Below are 14021 nucleotides of genomic sequence, written 5' to 3' on the forward strand. Positions count from 1 at the left end.
TTACCAGTATGAGTTGTATCAGTTTGGAAAAATCAGGATAAATGTTCATTGGCGGAGATGTCAGCAATAGTAAAATAACCCCATATTAGAAAAGATTCCTTTTTAATGTGCTGTTGTTAAACCTGAAGTCTGTATTGTAGCATTCCTGCGCATCAATATGACAATAACTCTTCTTTTGGCATCTGGCAATCTTTATTTATTTTCACTATTGTGCTTTTGAGTCAGTGTGGACTAGACTGGCCTAGACCTTGCAGTTTTCTTGGAAGGTGTTTTGGAAGTGGTTTGCTTTTGCCTACTTCCTTGGGCTGAGCAGGAGTGACTGGCTCAAGATCACCAGCTGGCTTTGTGCCTAAAGCGGGACTAGAACTCACAATCTCCCAGTTACTAGTTTGGTGCCTTAACCACTACATTAGGTTGGCTCTCTCCATAGCCACTTGATTTTCATTTCTTCTTTAATTAAAATGAACAGAGAACTAGCATGTTGCAAAACAGAACTTCCTCTGTTTTGGTGAGAGAAGATTCCTGATAAATGAGTGATTGTGTGTGCTATTCTGTCCATGACATGTCAAAATTCCTAGCCCACAAAAGGATGATAACATATGGCTATCTTTTAAAACTGTAACTTGTTACTAAAATTGTACTACTGTGTTTCACCAAAAATAAAACCTACCCTGAAAATAAGCCCTAGCTTGATTTTTACGTATGCGTCTAATATAAGCCCTACTGCCAAATAAGCCCTCAATAAGACCTCGCCGACTCCATCCCACCATCTGGTTGCATGAGGTGGGGTGAGGCGCATGCATAAAAATCAAGCTAGGGCAGGGGTGGGGGTGTGGAGCTGCCCCACGTGCCCCGCACCCGCTTACCTCAGGACTGCTGCAGCCAGCCTCCCACGCCTCCCAGGCCCCCACATCTGCCTTGCCTCATGGCAGCAGCACCAACAGTCTAGTCCAGCAGTCCACCATCAGCCCACTTCTTCTGTGGCCGCTTGCTGCCACTTGTGTGCATCACCTCCAGCCTCCATTTTGAGCTCTGAGTTAAAGGCCTCTGCTGGTGAAACAGGCTGGGGGCGATGAGCGAGCAGCCACAGAAGAAGTGGGCTGGCAGCCATGTAGGCTCCTGCTAGATGGGGTTGTTGGTGCCGCAGCAAGGCAAGACGGTGGAAAAGACATCCCCTGAAAATAAGACCTAATAACTCTTTTGGAGGCAAAAAACATAAGACCGGGTCTTATTTGGGGGAAAACACTGCAAATAGATTTTCTTTCCTCCGAAGCTAGTTCAGTTCTATGTGTTTGTTTGCCAGGTTGTCTCTTTGAATTTGGACAGGGAATTCTGAGCTGCTAGCAATCCTTGGAGATTATTCACTATTGAGAAGTGGATAATATTTTTCTTATGGCTATTTTTGCATGAAGACTATTTTAGCCTAGCACGTTGCGCAAACACAGAAATTGGTTCATTAATGATTCCATGTATTATACCAGCTCAGAAACTGGAATAATTGAGCAAACACGGTTCATTTGGGCGAGCAAGACTTGTATTCAGTTTTTTCCCATTCCTTTTACTTATGCTTCATTCTAATGTGCTAATGCCTTTTGACAAGCACATCAGCATTCATTTTCTGACTGAAAAAGAAAAAAGGTCACTTGTGTCCAAAAATGAAATGAATCACACTGAAAATGGATGGGTCAGAGATTTAGACTGACAATTTTGACTTTGACCAAGTTGTTAACTGAAATTTGAAGTGTGAGAGCTTGGGGGCTTGGCAGTATTTATTTGTCCAAAAAATCATTGTACATTATGATTAATGCAGAAGAACAAGGATTAGGACACTACCCATGCTTTTAAAAAAATTTATTTTTATTAAGTGTAAATGTCAGCAATTAGATAGGATAAAAAAAAGAATGGAGAAAATGTGAGAGAAATTCATTAAATTTTATATTAGATTTCTAATGAAGAGAAGGAAAAATCCCTTTCTGGATATTTGAATGACTGAAATTATGTATGGGCTAAAATACATGTTCCTTAATCATGGTTTATAGTATAATCACACTTTACCCTATTTATTCAAACTCAATTTAGAATAGAATAGAATAGAATAGAATAGAATAGAATAGAATAGAATAGAATAGAATAGAATAGAGCTGGAAGGGACCTTGGAGGTCTTCTAGTCCAGCCCCCTGCTCAAGCAGGAGAACCTATACCATCTCAGACAAGTGACTGTCTAGTCCAGGTGTCTTCAAACTCGGCCCTTTTATGACTCATGGACTTCAACTCCCAGAACTCCTCAGCCAGGTATGCTGGCTGAGGCATTCTGGGAGTTGAATCCATGAGTCATAAAAGGGCCGAGTTTGAAGACCTGGTCTAGTTTCTTCTTAAAAACCTCCAGTGATGGAGCGCCCATGATTTCTGGAGGCAAGCTGTTCCACCGGTTCATTTTCCTCACTGTCAGAAAGTTTATCCTTAATTCCGGGTTGCTTCTCTCTTTGATCAGTTTCCAACCATTGTTTCTCATCCTTCCCTCTGGTGCTTTGGTGAATAATGTGGCTCCCTCTTCTTTGTGGCAGTCCCTCAAATACTGGAATACTGCTATCATGTCTCCCCTATTTCTTCTTTCCTGGTTCAGGATTTCTGGGAGTTGAAGTCCACTAGTCATAAAAAAGCCAAGATTGCCTACCCCTGGACTAGCCAAACCCAAGTCCTGCAGCCGTTCTTCATATGTTTTAGTTTCCAGGCCTTTGGCCATCTTAGTTGCTCTTCTCTGAATTTTTTCCAAACTCTCAACATCTTTTTTGTGATATGGTGACCAAAATTGGCTGCAGTATTCCAGATGTGGTCTTACTAGGGTTTTATAAAGCTGTACTAATACTTTGTGTGATCTTGATTCTATTTAGAAACCACAATGAATGGCTTCCCGTATCATGTTGATACACCATGATTTTTGGCTTTGAATCAGCATGTTGTATGAACTCAGCCTGAGATGAGGCAGTGCTAAACTGAGTTAATAAAAATGCTCTTTGGAAACATCTCAAAATCATGTTCATATTTTAAAGTGCTGTTGGACTGATTTCCTTTACAGTCAGTCCCATTTCAGAAATCCTATCCTAAACAATCTGAATATGTCCCAGGCTCACCTATTCCCCATACATACTTCAAAAGAGGAAAGAATCTTAACTGTTTGGTTTTATGTTAGCACTATATGAATTATAAGGCATTTCCAACAGTGGCATCTTTCATTATAAATAGCAAGAACTAGCCAAGATCAAATCCTGGCTTCAGATCTGGTTTTATTCTTAAACTGTAGTTATTAAAAGCCAAGCTTTTAATGCTATCCTGAGGTAGGTTAAAAAAAAAGGAGTGGACATCAAACAAGTTTAGAATGTGTTCATGAAAAAAGAAACAGGGTTTTCTGAACTGGATCGAATTAAAAAAATGTATTCTTCTCTTCTTTCATAAAGAACAGAACAAGAGAAAAAAGTCTGGAAAGAGTGGGAAATGCATCTAATATAGGCATCCTCACATCCCCTTTTCCCTACATTCTGAATCAGTGGTTCGCAACCTTTTTAATGCCGCGACCCCCAACCGGTCGTAAGTGGAGGACTATTCAACCAGTCGTAAGTCGAGGACTACTCAACTGGTGCAGCACCGTTTGCAGAATGGGACTTTTGGCGGGGTCAGCAGGGCAGAGACAGCCTGGACAATTCCTATTGGCTTTTGAAAACCAATAGAATTAGACTCTATTCAAGAGAGTCTATTCTATTGGCTTTCAAAAGCCAATAGAATAAAAAGGAATAGCACAGCTAAGGAAAAGGGGGAAAAAATAGCGGACTGCGTTGTTTGGCGACCCCCGTGAAATGGTCGTTCGACCCCAAATGGGGTCCCGACCCACAGGTTGAGAACCACTGTTCTAAATGATTTCTTATATTTAAAAAGCCTACAACCTGATTATAAGAGTAGAGATACCTGTAACTTTCTCATTCCTTCCCCCATCCACTTTGCTAGGACCTTCAGTAACCTGCCTTTCAATAACTCCTGATAGCTTTTTGTTGTGTGAGCCTTGTAGGCAGATGCTGATTGCTATAATCGTGTGTTGTTTGTGTTGGATTTCAATAACTACCCTTTCCAAAACTCTGAATCAGCAGCTGAATCTTTGGCCTTCTTGCTGCTGCCCTTCTGTGAATTCTTTAGAGATCTCCCAAACACCACAGAGAGACGTTTCAAGTCAGATGAGTGAACATTAAACAGAAGTCAACTCTGTTCTCCACTCCCTCATTATTACTTAGGCATTGACACATCCAGTCTATCATCATCATCATCATCGTAGTCATTACTGCTGACCTTGAAACAGTGAGAACCCTTCAGAAGCCAACCAGAAGTTCACCAATTGGGGAGCAGAAAAACATACTTGAGCCAATCCCTCTTAAACACTGTGTCTGCTTCTTTGGTAATTTTTAAGCACAGAGAGAATGGTTACTAGGTGGAGGGGGGGGGGAAAGGTACTGTGACATTTGATTTAAAAAAATAATTTTGACAAATGAAAAGGAAACATGTCTGAAAGATGCTGCCACCAATGAAACAAAGGAGAGGAGGGAGATCTCGGGAGAAACTTTTCAGTCTTAAGAATGACCTCTCCTTCCACATGGATATTTTTTTATCAGAGAGGATTGACAGAGGGAAACTTATGTAAAATTTCCTCTTTCAGTCTGTTGTGCAATAATCAGGGTTTTTGATGTGCTAAGAAAAAAAAATCTTGTATTATCCTGAAGCACCCCCCTTCCAAAAAAATATGCAAACATGTCTTGAGTTTTGGAGATGATTCAGTAAATATAAATACAGCAGTTTGACTCACTAAGTCTTTCCCTGAATTAAAGTGCTCTCCACCCAGATTTGAATTGCAGAAAACAATACCAGCATGAAACAAATGTCCCTAACCTGCTTTTACTGCCTCTTTTCTGAGACATTGCTTTCCCTGTGAGCCGTAATGAGTGGTAAAACCTAACAGATTTTGCACATGTTGAGGCTATCCTTGACTGGTGTTAGAATGAGGGAGGCATCAGTTGAACACAAAGGACAACTGAAGCCTCTCTTATTCATGGACTGAGGATGAGATGAAGGCCAGTTCATGGCAACATGGCAGACCAAAAGATGTTCCCAGGCATAATTTATATCATTGCTAGCTGGAACTGCGGTTGTCAGGAGATTGTAGCACTGGTCAGTTTTATGTGATAATGTCATTACATGCACTTCTCCAGTCAATAATGTGGAATTGAGGGGGAGAAAACAAAGCTAATATTGATACAAGGTGGGGATGAATTTACACTAGTAAAACCCTGTGTTTGTTTTATAAGATATAATTTTGCTACAGCGATCTGTATGAGAAATCTGATTCAGGAAGGAGATGCAGTGGAAAATTCTGGAATTTCCTGTTTATCGGTTAAGAAAAACAAAATACTGGGATATACTGATTTGTGCCAGGTTGCCTTATTTTGGGTAACCATTTTTAGAATTTTTTTTAAGAGGCCAAAAATCTTGGCCAGGCTTTGGAAATAATTTGGCATGAATCCTTTAGAAAATCTTAAAGGAAATTGCAACCATTTCCCTTCTGTGAAGCGTTAAAGTCTGTTGGTTGATTGATTAAGCAAGCTTCCTCTGATACAGATTTTGAGCAATAGTACGTTTTTCCTTTTTATAGTACTGTAAATTAACCATCCACTGTTTTTTCCCTGCAAAGCTGCTTTGGAATGTCTGAAAGAATTTTATATTATGGAAAGAACCTACTACCTACCCTTATTTATATTTTTAAAAGTATTTTATGGAAAAACTAGGATTTTGCTGGGTGAGCATTGGTATTTTGTGGAAACTGCAGAGAAGAAGAAAAAGGGAAAAAAACCCCAAATCCTAAATCTATAGATGCTGTAGATTTGTCCTAAAAAGAAAGGCTAAAGACCTTTTGCCAATACTAAGTAAATGCTATCCACCCCATTCTTATATCAGCAGAACATTTGATTATGCTGGAGTTCTCAGATTCTGGCTTGCAATTCCCTGGGCTTCACAATTACAGTTAAAGCAGGACTTTTTTTTTGCCATTGCTGGCAATGGGTGGGCACGGTTTAGCTCTGATGCATCCGGCCCATGGCCTGGCAGTTTGACACCCCTGACTTAAAGGGATTCACATATTTCAGGATGGGTAGAGGATGTGGGTGAGGAGTATGCTCAGCATCTGCAGAGCTTTAACTCCTGGGAAGGCAAGATAGAAAGATTGCAGTCAATGGAAAGGAGTGATTCAGCCTGGCCACTATTCACCATTGAGATTTTATTCAGGATGGAGATGAACATGAAGCCTGGAATCACTTGAGAAACTGAGCTAAAAGCAAACCACTTATAGGAGAGCATTGTTTCTAGTGTAAATGCAGCTGAGGTGTAAATTGGTACCTCTAGCGCAGGGGTGACAAACTCAATTTCATTGAGGGCCGCATCAGCATTGCAGTTGTCCTCAGGGGGGCGGATAGGTGTGGCCAGGGTGGTCACGGCCTACTGGGTGGGCATGGCCAGCTCTACATCATTCGTGTCAAGGGTGCCTGTGGGGGCCTGGGCAGGAGTGGGACAGATCTGAGGGTCTCTGCCAGAAGGGGCTGGGACCAAGGCATGGTCCACTGGAAGAGCCTGCCGAAACCCCTCCCCCAGAGCCTATCAAGCCGGATATGTGAAGTAGGCAAGGGCCATTTGCTGGCCACTTCCAGACAATGGTGCATTTCTTCATTCCTCACAAAGGGTGACACCTCCCCAGAATGCACCCAGGGGATGGGGCTGATGCGGCAGGGGCTGGTTTCTCGCTGTTTCCAGACGGCCTTGTGGAGCTAAGACTGAATGTGTTTCAGCATAGATGGCCACCACAAAATTGTACATTGGCTCCCTGACCTGGGCTGGGGCCAAGGCAGTGGGGGCCGTTCCCTCACTGTTTCCAGGATGGCTTCATGGGCCACATGAAACCACGTCGCGGGCCGCATCCAGCCCCTGGGCCTTGTGTTTGACATGTCTGCTCTAGCATGTTGAAAGATAGGCAGGAAGCAAAGTATCTGCAGAGTTATGACTTTCAGAGAAGGAATCTGTTCCATTTATATCAGATAACCCAGCCATAAGGCTTGAAGGGATCAGGCATCCTTCAGGGCGCAAGAAAAGATTCTTATCCTTGGAAAAGTCATCCAATTTTGTTTGTTATTATTTTATTTCTAAGCTGATGCTCAGCTAGGGCAAATACTTCACATGGAGGATCCATCCCATTGACTGAATATTTACCTTGTGAGTATTTCCCTCTGGTCTCCACTTCCAGTACTTAAATGGCTGTTCAAGACCTTTCTTTCTTTCTTTCTTTCTTTCTTTCTTTCTTTCTTTCTTTCTTTCTTTCTTTCTTTCTTTCTTTCTTTCTCTCTCTCTCTCTCTCTCTCTCTCTCTCTCTCTCTCTTTCTTTCTTTCTCTCTCTCTCTCTCTCTCTCTCTCTCTCTCTTTCTCTCTCTCGCCCCGCCCTGCCTAAGAACACATGGACACAGGCAAACCTAAGATCCTTTATGCACTGTGATAAATGCCTCTTGGGAGAAGGTGATGCTCTTTCGTCTGAAGGAGTACAAAAAGGGATTAAAGCATTCATTCCTTGATCCAGCTGTTTAGGATAACTCTTAGCCTGTCTTCAACAATCCTTCTTTAAAGAAAGTTGTTGAAAAGGTAATGCGCCAGAAGCTACGGAAAGTGTTGAAATTGATTATATGGATTCTTTTCAATAAAGATTTAGGTCTGAGCATGCGGGAACATTGGTCATTCTTGCAGATGCCTTGCAGTAGGACCTGGTTTGGGGGGATGTGAGCTGCTTAAGCTTACTGGACATCTAAGCTGCCTCAGTCCCATTAATATTGGCATCCTTCTGATCAATAAGTGAGAGGTTTTCCTGAGAGCATTATCCTCAATTATTCTCTTCCTTTATGAGTGGGCAGTTCTAATTGGTAGGGATGGGGCCAGGTAAAGCCAAACTGCTGGGCACCCCACTGCAAGGTCATTCTTATCGTTTACACAATACATAAAATGGTTGAGTGTATATTATTTTTCCTCATGAGAGGAGGAATCGGAAGTATGTTGAAGATACCCAGTTATTTATCTTCATTCTGGGTTGAATAGAATATCTCATCAAAGTTATAACCCAGTGCTAGATGCTGTTAGAATCTGAATGGGGAGAAATAGACTATTTATTTCTCATCTTTATTATTGTAGCAAAATGGAGTGGCTTTGACAAAGAAGCCTTCAGATTCCAGAGTAAGCTTATCTATGACATTAGACAGGCTTGCATTCCTCTGCAGAAAGCAGAGATACCATCTGAGTGTTCTTCTGGATTTATGGTTTCTGCTAGAAAATCAGATAGAAATCGTACCTAGGTGGGCCTTTTACCCTTTGTACAGCTTCAATTTGTGCATCAGTTTGCCCTGCTGGTTTTTTTGTTTGTTTGTTTTTTAGCAAAAGCTGAAATGACTGCTGTGGTAAACTTTTGGGTGCAGTTCAAGCCATCTGCATGGCTTCGGACTTGATGTCTCTGAGATCACTGGTTCTATGTAGAATCTGCCCTTTCAGTAAGAGCTGAGCTAGAGCATCATTTGAAGATGAGCCTTTTCAGTTATCCCTACCTCCTCAACCCAGCTCTCTGTAACAGCTTAACTCTACAGACAAAGATGGCTTATTGTGCCAGTAATGAAGAGGGGGAAAGCAGCTCAGGATAAGCAAAGAAGATCATGTCTCTGATTTGAATGAATTAATATATCCAAGGTTAGATCAAATACGTCCTGGAGTTCTGAAGGGACTAGAGATCTAGCTAAGTGCAGTTTTGGAGAATAGGAGGACCCAAAAGACTCAGGGAGATCAAATGCCTGTATCTGCAAAAAAAGGGAAAGGATTACATGGAAGATGACAGATCTGCTAGCTTGCTATCTATATTGGGCAAGGTTCTCAAGAAGATTATTCTTAGAATTTGAATAAGAATGCATCAATTAACAAGAGTTTAACAAGTCATGACAGAGTAAACTACTTCCCTTTCTAATAAAAGTGAAGTCTCTCAGGATATTGTCATTAATGAAATTCTAAATATGAGCTGCGTGGATTCATGTCTGATTGAATTATCACACTTAGAGAAAATGCATAACATCTTACATCAGTTAAGAAAGCATTATCAGGGTAGAACAGAATTCCCCAACCTTTCTAGCTTTGCGGACTGGTGGGGGAGGAGAGAGAAGGGATGGTTCCGCACAAGCAGGTGGCTAGAACGCATGTGCATGCAACTCCATTTGCATGAGCGGTGTGCACATGCATCCACCGCTAATGCACATGGAGCGCACATACACATGCTCGCCTTTTGCTCACACAAGTGAGGAGGCGTGCACGCTCGCCCACTGTTTCTGTGGCCCGGTTGCAAACAGCTCACAGCCACCTAGTGGGCCGCAGGCCAGAGGTTGGGGATCCTGGAGTAGAATACAAGAGGATTCTGTTCTGAGCCCCTTATCATTCAATAATTTCATCGATGACTTAGATGAGGAATTTGAGGGAAAATCTATAAGATTTACAAATGACATAAAACTAGAAGGAACAGTTAATGCTTTAGTCTCTATTTAAATCTTACTAATTTTAACTATGATCTTTTTATCATTTTGTAAGCCACCCAATTTTAACAGTGAGGTGGGCAGCATGTGAATTTTAAATAAACAAACAAATATTTCATAGAAGATACTAAGCCTCCTTAAATGCTGGACTGAAGTAGAATGGAATTTAACTGCGAGACAGATAAAGTTATATATGTGAATAAGAAAAAAATGTATGTACAAGATGGGAGAAACCTGGCTTGGTTGTAGTAGTACATATGAAATGTGTGAGTGTCTTTGTCAATCACAAGTTAAACATGAGCAAGCAGTGTGATGCAAATGCTAAAAACCCAAATGTTATTTTGGGAAGTATTAATAGGAGTATAGAATCCAAATCACAGGAAGTAATTGTCTTGTGGACAGAGACCATTTAAAATGCAATGTCTATAGAAGACATTAATAAACTGGTTCAAGTTTAGGGGAGAACTACCAAGATAGCAAGGAGAGTGGAAACAAAAGCTACATGAGAAACAATTAATAGTTTTGAGATATAACTTCCATAATCTCAGATGTTTATAAATATTTTTTCCTATACATGTTTAAGTGGTATGTTAAATGGAATATGTCCACATTTAAGCATTCACGGATTGTACCCATGGGACTTCAGCTATTACACTAAATTGTATGTAGGCCAGCAGTGCAATCCAAAACATAACTACTGAAATATCAGTAACATTGAGCTAAGGACTTGCTCCTTATTCTCCCTATAGCCATTGAAATCAGCACTGAGGAGTAATTACTGATTTAGAGTGAATCCAGCCTGCATTATTTTGCTGCAAAATTTGAACAAGTCTGGTATACAAATAGTAATGCTATTTAATTGTTTGTTTATGCCATTATGTATATCATTGACCCCACAGAATGGGAAAAATGCCAAATAGACCAGCTGATTTTTAAAATGCTAGAACTGGAGTGTCAGAAGGCAATTATGTTGAAATTGAGTTGTCCTGTACATATCTGTATTTATTTTCTTACACAAATCTTACATTACATTACATTATATCACATTACATCACATTACATACCTGCCTAGGTATGAGTATATATACATCAAAGGTAAGTTGCAAATTTCAAAACTTAAAATGCCATGTTCAGGTTTTTTTCTGTGTTTGGCAATAAAAGTTTTAATCTGCTTTCCACATTAGTGAAAAATTTACGTATTTTTGCAAAAGGCTTTCCATTCCAGGAAGTGTATTATCTCTGTTGCTGTGCCTGCTCTTATAAGTCAACATATCCTCCATGATTTGAATGACCCAACTTTGATGGCCTTCCATAAGGCTAAAGATATGGCTCTCTCCTCAAACTTTGGGCCTGAGTATTGGATAATCTGTTTAGGGTGGCAACTGTTTGTTTTGTTGCAGACATGTCAAACACAAGGCCTGCGATTGGCCAATATTTGGCCTCACAGGGATGCCCCGGAGACGGTGAGGGACTGGCCCCTGCCAACCTAGTGGACCCCACAGGAGGCAGTGAGCGCATGGGGGCCAACGGCATCCAGCAGCAGGGGCTGCGTAGCCCACTGGGAATGCTGGGCAGGCCCTCCAGCAGCAGCGCTGCGGTGGTACCAGCAGCACGCGGAGTCGGGGGCACATGATGCAGACTGCTAGACACGCCTACTTTGTCCCATCTCTTTTTGGTTGGAGAGAAGATTGCCACTGGTCATCTTCTCAGCCCCCTTGAGGGTCTTACCTTTGGCCTGTGGGTGGAGCACATTCCCGTCATGCACCTCGGTACCTGCCGCGGCTGCCATCCACTCGTGCAGGTCCATTAGGTCACCACCCAGAGCTGCAGGCCCACCCAGCACAAAGGAGGCAAAGCGGTCAGCTAGGAAGCCCTGAGTAGAGGTGGTAGAGCATGCCCAGGGTGAGCAGGCAAAAGGCCACCCTGACCGGGAAAGCCGGATTCCCATTGGCATCATGGCCACCCAGGCCCAGCAGAAATGGGGGGAGGCACGCAATCCTAGCTGGGACTGGGGGACCATGACGCTGATGGAGATCTGGCTTTTCCCACTTGGAGTAGCCTTTTGCTTGCTGGCCCTGGATGTGCTCTACCACCTTTACTTGAGCTTGCTAACTGGCCATTTTGCCTCCTTTGTGCTAGGTGGGCCAGGTGCTCCAGGTGGCGGCAGCAGCCTAATGGACTGCATCCCCGCCCTATCCCCTGCCTCACCTCACCTCACCCTGCAGGACGAGCCTCCTGCCCACACCCCACCCACCAGGAAGCCCCTGGATCGCCTCCAACTCTGCCCGGCCCTCACAGGCGTCCCCCCTAAAAGCAACATCGAGATGGCCACCCCCACCCTGACCTCACCCACCCAGTCTGCTATGACCACTGCAGCCACGCCCATCCAATGGGCCACACCCACCCGACCATTCTGAGGGTATCACAATGCTGATACAGCCCTCAAGGGAATTGAGTTTGACACCCCTGTTTTGTTGGGTTTTACATCCACCCACTGTATATATATTTTTAAGATAATTGTCCATGTGGTTATTTTATTGACTGTTTATCCTCCAGAATAGCATGTCAATAGGGTGGCCATATAACTTTATTTAATAAATAATTAAATCTTGAAGTTCTAAAAATGTGTATGGGTTTCATTGTGTGTTTTGAGTGTATGTGGAGAGAAAAAGAAGATTCAGCATAAAAATAATTTGCGTTCAATTTAGGGATTTAATATTTTGTTCAGTTCCTTAAATCTCCTCCTTATGATTCAAACAGTGTTGATATGTCTGTATTCACTATTTTATTTTGAACTAAGTTTTTTTTTTTTAACAAATTCAAATTCTTTAACTGAATGAAGTTGGTTGATGCAACCCATAAATTGTCCAGTATTCCGATTTGGCAGCTCACTTGTTTACTGTGGCCAGACCTTTTCATAAGAGTTTTAAGGGCAAAATGGAAGAGGAGAAGTCTCAAGAAATGACAGCATACATTCCCTGCATGTACTTGTCTTTGAATGGCTGCTATTTTATTATATTATAAGGAAACTTGAAGAGATAACTAAATCTCCTGTGTTAAAATCTGGATAATTATTACTATGCATTTTCTGTACCTTAATTTTCTGCAGTATAGGGTAAGACAAAATATAAAGTAGTAATGATTTAGTACAATTAATGTGGAACTGTGTCGGTAATGTGTGATTGCTCAGAAGTCTTTGGTGCTGAAATCTTTTGGTTTTCACTTGATTTCTCCTTTTTTGTGGATGTAGAAGAAAATATAAGGCTTCACAAAGCATACAAAGCAGAGAACTGTGATCGTATGAACAAAAGTAAGACCTCATCTTGCTTCAAAACACCTTCTTAGCTGCACAGAAGTCTAGTCGTCTGGGCTGCAATATTGGGGAACCCTTCGTCCAAAGTTTTTTGTTTTGTTTTTCAGACACTAATTTGTAATACTTAAGGAAAAAGTATTGCTTCGACTCTTCATGTAGATAAGCCTATATTGTATGTAGATCTTACTTAACCTGAATGAACATGGGTAGCATCTCTCCTTTGTAGAAATATTCCTTCTGTTTTTGTTCTTCATCTCATTGCCTTGAAGGAAAGTCTAGTTTGTCCCCTCTTACAAAAATCTTCACTAGATCTCGCTCTCTTCAACAACTATGGGCAAGAATCTAATCCATTGTTTCTTACCAACTTTTTTAAAGTTCAAGTTGAATGCCTTCTCAGAGACAGAAGGAAACACAGAAATATTTCCATAAATTAAATTCTATTGGAATTCCATATGTTTTCTATTTTTTGCAGCTATGCCAGATATCTGAGGTAGCATTCTGAAGGGAATATAATGGTGACTATCCCCCGATAGGTATGTCTATTTATAGTGCTGAACATAAATATATAGACAAATGGCATAAAACTAGCCAGAATGATGGAGTAATTCTCATTCTCAGCTGGCACAACCAACGGCCCAGCAATCTCTTAAAGATACTTCAAGCATCATGTACTCCTCCTGTGTTACATTCTACAATCCATAATCATCATTCTCCAGCTCATTGTGAATAAGAAACAATGGAGACAGAAGATAAAACATAGCTGGGAAGGAGAAATGCATAGGTGAACATGTTTACATTTGGTTATGGATTTGATGTTGCTTCCAGTAGATAACTTTCCAGCATATTTCTATTTTTCTAATTGATTTTTCTTGCTTAACGAGCCAAAGCAAACAATTGCACAATCTACAGCTGAATATGTTGTTCATTTCCAAGGGATTAGCTTGAGTCATTTAAGCACACATGTAGGGCCTGCTGAATCAGATATTTGTTATGCTTTAACTTGCACTGGAATCCAATCAAGGAAAATGACACCTCCTATAGAAGACATAGCTTATTTGATAAATGAGGGATAAAACAAG

Source organism: Crotalus tigris, unplaced genomic scaffold, assembly GCF_016545835.1.
Source record: "Crotalus tigris isolate CLP2741 ecotype Arizona unplaced genomic scaffold, ASM1654583v1 scf7180000023579.1091882, whole genome shotgun sequence".
Taxonomy (NCBI): Eukaryota; Metazoa; Chordata; class Lepidosauria; order Squamata; family Viperidae; genus Crotalus; species Crotalus tigris.